Source organism: Battus philenor, unplaced genomic scaffold (assembly GCF_028537555.1).
Source record: "Battus philenor isolate CCGP_79_NKW_IND1 unplaced genomic scaffold, ilBatPhil1.0.hap1 SCAF_17, whole genome shotgun sequence".
NCBI lineage: Eukaryota > Metazoa > Arthropoda > Insecta > Lepidoptera > Papilionidae > Battus > Battus philenor.
This window is the reverse complement of record NW_027181679.1, coordinates 9,360,932-9,368,810: the sequence shown is the minus strand read 5'-3', so window position 1 is coordinate 9,368,810 and position 7,879 is coordinate 9,360,932.

Here is a 7,879-nt window from a genome sequence, read left to right as displayed (position 1 = left end):
TTCTTATTTGTTGCCATTTGCAATTCCGCATATGGGAAGAGGCCCTGCACTCAGCGTAAAACCTCTTTTAATACGGCTTCCTGGGGAGCGTCGGCTCTTATCGTTATATACTAGTTTTTAGTTTTTATTTATATCTATTTACGTGTGCACACTAGTTTCATCTATTTGACGGATGGCAAATCAATGAAAATTCTTGAATATTTTTTGTTTTTTTTGTTAGGAAAATTAGTGTAGTGGTTAGTTATATTATTCTAAAGAATCTTCTTCTTCAGTAAATGAATACCGGATGCTCACGTCAATTGCACAGATATATAACTATTATGAATGAAGTAATATTTAGAAACTTAACGATTAAAAATCGTTACTCTTACATCGTTCTATTTTATTAAACTTCAAAATAGTAAATAATTTTAAATATCAATTACAGTTTTCAAATATATATATATATATATATATACGAGTATATATATATATATATATATATATATATATATATATATATATATATATATATATACTTAGTCCTACATTATTACTTTGAAAATGATGTAGGACTGTTCACGTGCTTCGAGATAATTAAAGGTTTTAATAGTTACACTTCATATATATTTCAAAATTAGACAATTGTATAAAAGTTTAATTTTAATTTTGAAAAATCAACTACCACCAATAATGATATTAATACAGTTATTATTGTAGATGATTATACGCACCCGCCTATATACGGGTATAGTTAGTCCCTCTTCGTGCGTACGTGTTGGATATAACTGGAGCACGATCACTCAGCGTAAATTTTTAATCCGCTGACCTCCGATTTCAACGGAATCAATTTCGATGAAGCTGCACAAAGACTGTATTGGATAGCAACACAACTTCAAATACATCAAATACAAATGAAAAATGATTATAGAACAAAGTTTAGGTGTGGGTAGCTCCCTTACGAGAGGTAAGCCACGACACGACATAGTCAAAGTAGCAAAAAGTTGCTGAATGCAGTCAGCGCATAATCGGTCATGGGGACAGGCGTCTTGCCTTGCAGTGGACGTCTATCAAGTGATATGTTGATAATGATAGCATGAAGTTTGAACAAAAACACTTGGATTAGGTAAAGATGATTTTTTTTGATAAATATTCTCAAACAGTAAATATAATGATAAGTTTAACCTTAACCGATATTAGCAAGAAACTAGGCCATACCTTCGCCAATCTTACAAAGCAATCTTCATTTCCTTTGATAAGCCGTCGTCATTTCCTATTCGTTCGAAACTTCGAGAAACTAAATTACCCTTGAGAAAATAACGAACTGCAAGTCGAAGATTATTTGCAGTGAAAAGATTTTTATATCTGGCAAAATATGTTTAGGAAATGGATTTTCCACTTTATCTAAAACGTAGGCAGACGAGGACAGAAAAAAGATAGAAAGTAACAAGAGATAAAGAGACATACTAAAGGTAGGAAAATATTACGTAAAAGGTTTGACCTATTGTTGGAGCCTGTTTTACAAGCCATAGTTGACCCATAGGGTTATGTATTAATGGCTATGACGTATGATTATTAAATGACGTAATCTTCTTTGTGTGTACGCACATCTGTTGTTCGGATTGAAATTCATGACGTGCGAGGTTATTGTTCAGCATTAGGTTGTACGTGCGCGATTTGTGCGTGCCAAACGCAGCTTTATAAACATAATATTTCTTTCAGTCGTTTTATAAATACATTAAAAGTTATAAAACAATTTTAAACATGTAAATTTGGGTGGAACACAAAATCAAGCGGTCTTTATGTGAATTATTCATTCAATTATTCGTGTTATTATATTATTAACATAAAAACATTTATTAAGATGAACGATTTAATCGTTTGGAGAAAATTTTAAGAGGAATTATTATGAAATCTTTTATTTTAATAATTTATTGGTCACGATAGTCGATGACTTATAATTTTAACAATCTGTGTGTATTGGTTTTTAATATTAACAATTTGTATTATAATATCATAAACACATATATTTTGATTATAAAAAAACATATTTTTGAAATGTGCGAATAACGTGCTTTTCTTGCAGAGTACATTTACCGCAACATAGTAGTTTTGTTAATTTTAAACCTTTTTAAAGACAGAAGAAAAGAAATAACTATCGGAAGAGTTGTCAAAACGTTTAACATATTTCAGGCATCTTTAATTATTTCTGAAGGTGATTCTACATTTAATACGTACTTTGATTTAAAGAGCTTATTCTTAAAAAACTTTACTAAGTTTGCATTACAGTAATTCATTATGGGTAGCATTTATTGGTAGTATCAGAAAAATTCCAATTCGCAGCACAGTAAATACTTTTATTCCACTTTTAATACTCTTAAAGGCCAACTAGTATAGTTTCCAATAGACAACTTATCACTTCGATGGTTATCGAACGAGTGACCGAGCTCCCGACACAATAATCAAAACGCTTTTTCAACCCCACCACTCTCAATCCTTTTACTGGAAGTTGTCACAAAAGAGTGACGGGGTCGGGTAGTGTTGCCATTTAAGAAAAATAAAACTACCTTTTATAAAATTGTTACAGTAGTACACATGTTTTATAAGTTTTATTTTTAAAAATTATGTATTTTGTTATTACAGTGGTTCATTTATTTTGGTTAGCTAATGCACAAGTGTATTTTAAACTACACATTTTAGTATATAAACACACTATAAACGTATATTGGATTGAATAAAATAATAATAAAGTTAAAGGTTAAACACATAAGTATTTATTTGAAACAATTGTTTTATAGAAATACGTAATATATTAACAACATATTCAAGATAATTTTGTAGGAACCAAGTTATACGTGACCAGAAATATTGAAGGAAATCCTTTCAACCGTTTCGCTGAAATAAATTGAATGTAAATAATAACTACAATAGGAGACACACGTTATAAGAAAACATTTATAAAAATATCTTTTTAAAAGCATTTACGTTCTAAAACTACGTCGCATCTCTTGTATATAAATTGTAACAAAATGTTTTACATTGCTAGCGCGTCGACTTAACCAAGATTAAAAGAATATTGCTGAGTACTTTTGTAATTACTTCTCGCTTGATGGCTTTAGCTGTAATTATTTGTTCTGTTGTTTGTAGAAATATGTAGTTCTATTACAATTTATATTAAATTACTTTCTCAAATAAAATTTTTAATTGTATACTTCTTTTCATATATCTACAGACGTATACCTAGGGTATATAGTCAAACAAGATAAGATCAACTTTGAGAAAGAGGTAGAAGTAGAGAGGTGATCAGGAATCATCTTCTAGTCCAATACCTCTGAATATATACAAACGAAATTTTACGACCAATATTGACCAGGCCCATCTTAAGATGCTCACACTTGCTTAAAAAGTTATACCTAGAGCTGTGTTTGGTGTTTCTCTACCAGATCGAATCACGGTTCGTAGACAAATGAAAGTCACCGAAATGTACTAGCGAATTGGCAACTTGAAATGATGGCTGCTAAGGCTTCAAGGAAATCTACAAGATGGACAGATGACCTGGTTAAGGTCGTCGGTAGACTATGGATGCAGGCCACTTTCATACCGGATGAAAGTGGCCTGCAGTTTTCCTTTTGGAGTTCTATGGGAGAGGCTTGTGTCTATACTGCTGGACATCATTTCAGCGGTAAGAGGTCCACGGCTGAAATGATGATGGACTGTTTCTGTAAACATTATTTTTTTCAGTAATTTTATACGGTTTTTTTCAAGCTAGCGACATACTTAAATGGCCAAAGCGTAAATGTATACTGAAGCTTACTGATTCGTTGCCCGTGTGAGCATCGCGGTGGTCGCTGATTTTTAAAAGTAACTTAACTTTCGAATGACTGAAACTTAGTATGTACTTATATTGTTCAAAATCATTCAAAAGTCAGCATTACGGAAGAAAAATGAATATGTAAAAATGGTCTAAAGTTAATTTTTAATATTCTATATTTATAGACACGTAACAATTTATTACTAAATAATAATAATAAAAACATCTAAGAAATTGTATCATCGTATTAATTTTCTTTGTTATTGGAATTAAAATTGCTTTTTAAATTCCAATAATTTAAACAAAAGACAGTTTACAACAGACAGTTTTGTAGTTCTTTGGTCAGTCTAAAGTTAATGACCAAAAATGAACACTAGAGGGATAATAATTGCATTGAACTTTTGAATAAAATTATCAAAGCTCTTACTCAAGTCCGCAGTTATATTCCATTAAAAATAAATTACAAAAATGAGAAACAAATCTAAATGATTCTACTATATCCATTGGATCTTATTCTTTTTTTATTTATATTATTATTCTTATTTTTAGTCGAAGCGGTAAAGTTAAATCGTAAGGAGAAGTGTAAGTAAAATTAGGCTATTTCTTGTTTTCAGAGCATTGGTAGCTTAGCGGTAGAGGACTGAGACTAGCGATCGCATTAATTATGTAGGATTGCCCCTGTTCACAAGCAAGTTTCCAAAGGAAGGGTAACAGTGTCTTCTGCGTACCATAATAGCACACTGCGATCGCTAACTCGTATGCCAAGAGATTACGGCGTATCCCCCCGTAGATACCTATGTCTTGCAGTGGGAGTCTATGGGCTGAAGCGACGACAATTCCTTGTTTAATGAAACAAAGGCATGGTTATTTATGAACAATTAAATTATAAAATGAAATTCCGTCTACACTTTAATTTAAATTTTAGTATAGTAAATACAAATATTCATATATGAAGCCTTACAATTCTTATACACATTTGAATGAATGGCTATATTGTCTTTAATCCACTTTGTTCAACTTTAACATGAACAAAGCTAATGCAAATACATTGTAGTATTGTTGGCAACTTCAAAACAAGTTTCCACCAACTGTTTGTTCTGCTTAGCATCAAGAGCATAAATAAAGCATATAACTGAAGCGAAGTTAACAATTGTTTATCGCATTATATACCACGCGAAGTAGCCCGGTTTGTGCAAGTAATAGAGTTGGTCTATGATAAGTATTAAATTATAATAAAAATTCGAAAAGTTTAAAAATTTTAAATGAAATTCCGTCTATACCTTAACCAACACTTTTATATATTTAACAAAATTATTCATTTATATCACTTTAAAATTTTTATTTACACCAGTCTGCACTTAAACGACCATTAGCGCATTAAGACTTATAATTTGTAACTAGTAATTAATATCGGCTCCTACATTTATTATTTTCTTTACTTACAGGCTATCTTTACTGCTTTGTTTTGTCTCATATTGTGACTTTTCTATATCTCACTATTTTCACGAATTTTTATTACATATTCCGTGGGTGACGTTTGTATTACACTATTTTTTTCTCGCTTATTACTATTATTGCTCATTGTCTCTTATTATTATCACTTGTCATGATTTTTATTGTTACTAAAATTATTTACCAATTATATATATTACACTATTCATTATTATTATATTATTGATTACTAGCTTATTAGGATTCGATCAGAAATTCATATTTTAAAATAAAATCACAAACGTATAGTCGTTTTGAACTAATATCGTTTTGAGATAAAACCGTTCATTGTTCATAACTTTTTGCTTATTACATATTATTACTTTTTTATGTCCTTTCGATGTGCAATAAAAAGTAAATAAATACATTAGTGTCTTAGTAAAAGAGAGTGGGTATATTTATTAGGTCAATTTTAAAATATTCTGTTGTATGTGTATTTTAAAGCATTAACTAACGTGATCTAAATATAACAGACTGGTATCTCATTGATAAGATTCTCAAGCAACTCAAATCAATTATAGCAACTATTTTAAAGGTGTGCCTGTATTTTTTGACGCATTACCATAATTACGAGTGACTACTTGCAGAATAATAGTCACGGGCAAAGTGGAGGGAGTAGAGCAGATCGCGGTCCAATATGAAGAGTTCGTCCATTTTGAAGCTAAGCACCAGTTGGGATCCAAAGAGTAATATCAACCAGCTGGTTAGGCACTCAATATCGTATTGAAGAGAACGAGACCAGGAGGCATATTATTAATGATTGATGAAAACAGGAATGAAAACCATTTATTTTCGCGAAGGAACATTATTAGAGCTTTCTGTATACATTTTATAACAATAAATAATTCCCTCGTGGCCTAATTCCATTTCGAGGGTAATAATATTTTTTGATAATAAATTCTATGTCAAATTTTTAATGCGTTCTTTGTGTTTTACTAATATCTTTTTAAAAATAGACGTGAAGAAAATGAAAAATGTATTTTTTCAACATATTAAGTAAGGTTAAAATTTGTGTGAGTAAATATTTGTTTCGCTAAATGAACATCTTTATTAGGAAGTCAAATTGTTTTCGAGCATCGACCGTTGTCAAAACAATTCATCTCGTTTCAATAAACAACAATCAACATTGTAAAGCTTTAATGTAGGAACGTATAACTTATTTGTCAGCATTAAGTTTAATTTTCATCATCATCACAATGAAATATGTTACAATAATTTATTTTTTCTATTGGAATGTAACAGGTTAATTAATAGAAGGACAGATAGTAAACAATTATTAATTTTTAAAATGCAGTAATTGGAGTTTCAACTAATATATCTCTTTCTATATTATCATAACATTATTTATTATTTCAAATATAAAATACATACATTAATTTACAGCAAATGAGCTATACATTTACCCCTTTGAACTTTTTATATAAATAATCAATTACCATGTATATTAACCAATATTGTGAAGACCACTCCGCCGGATGACGCAAAGCAATTTTTTGTACTTGCGGTTCACAAAATGGCCGCCATGCTTCACGCATTACACGCATTTTTAAAAAAATAAACTATTAGCGTGGTTTTGCATATCGATATTTAAAATAATCGATGTATTTAATTTTGATAGCGTGGTGTTTTTTTTTAATTATGCTTTCACGGTAGTGTGCATATTCTCTTACAGCCACGGCATGGTATAATTTCTTCTTGTCCGTTTAAAATTATAAATCAGCTCAAGGGTATACACATTTTATCGCCAGAAGATTCGTTTACTTTGTTCGCAAACTATCTATTGATAACTGAAAATTGTTGTTTGCTTCAAACGCATAAAACTTTTTATAGACGCAGGTGGAAAGTTCCTTATAGAGTTTTATTAAATAAAGACATTACTAATTTGCATATCCCTATTACATCTTTATTTAAGTTAGAGGAGGTGCGTTGCTGTATACAGTTTCGTTGATAGATTTCGAATAGAACCTGTTGGAAGCAGCTGGTATCCAGCTTTTTAACAAGGTCGTCTGTTTGGTAGGTACCGGTACCGTAGGTCAACCACGTTGTGCGCTTGCTGCTCCGTGGTTTCCACTTCAGAACCTTAAGGTTACTGCAGTCATCTTGTCTACAAGCTACATGGTTTACAAATTGCCAGTTCAAATTTGCAATCTGCCAGAATTTGTTGTATCATTCTTTCTTGTATATACTATCATATAATTTTACGTATGTTTAATGTTCATGTTCATTCACATGTATAAAATGTTTTTCTTACCAAATGTTTCTCTAGGAAAAATACGAAATCTCAAAATAGACTAAAGTAGGATTAAATCACATTAGAGAAATACGTTCGGAGAATCTATCGAGGATTATATTTCCCGGGAGTATTCTATACGTAATGGATACTATACACGGTTTGCGATGGTTTATAGGTCAAAGATTGTATTTAAGCATTATTTTCTGTTTATTTCAGCTACTAATATACTTTTCGAAACGGATATGTATACCTTAATATATTTAATAAAATTAATCTTTGTACTTTATAAAAATACAACACGAGTTTCATGTACAGGCTGATTGGTTTAAGGTGTAAAAGCTTTATTTGCTAAAAAATAATATGTC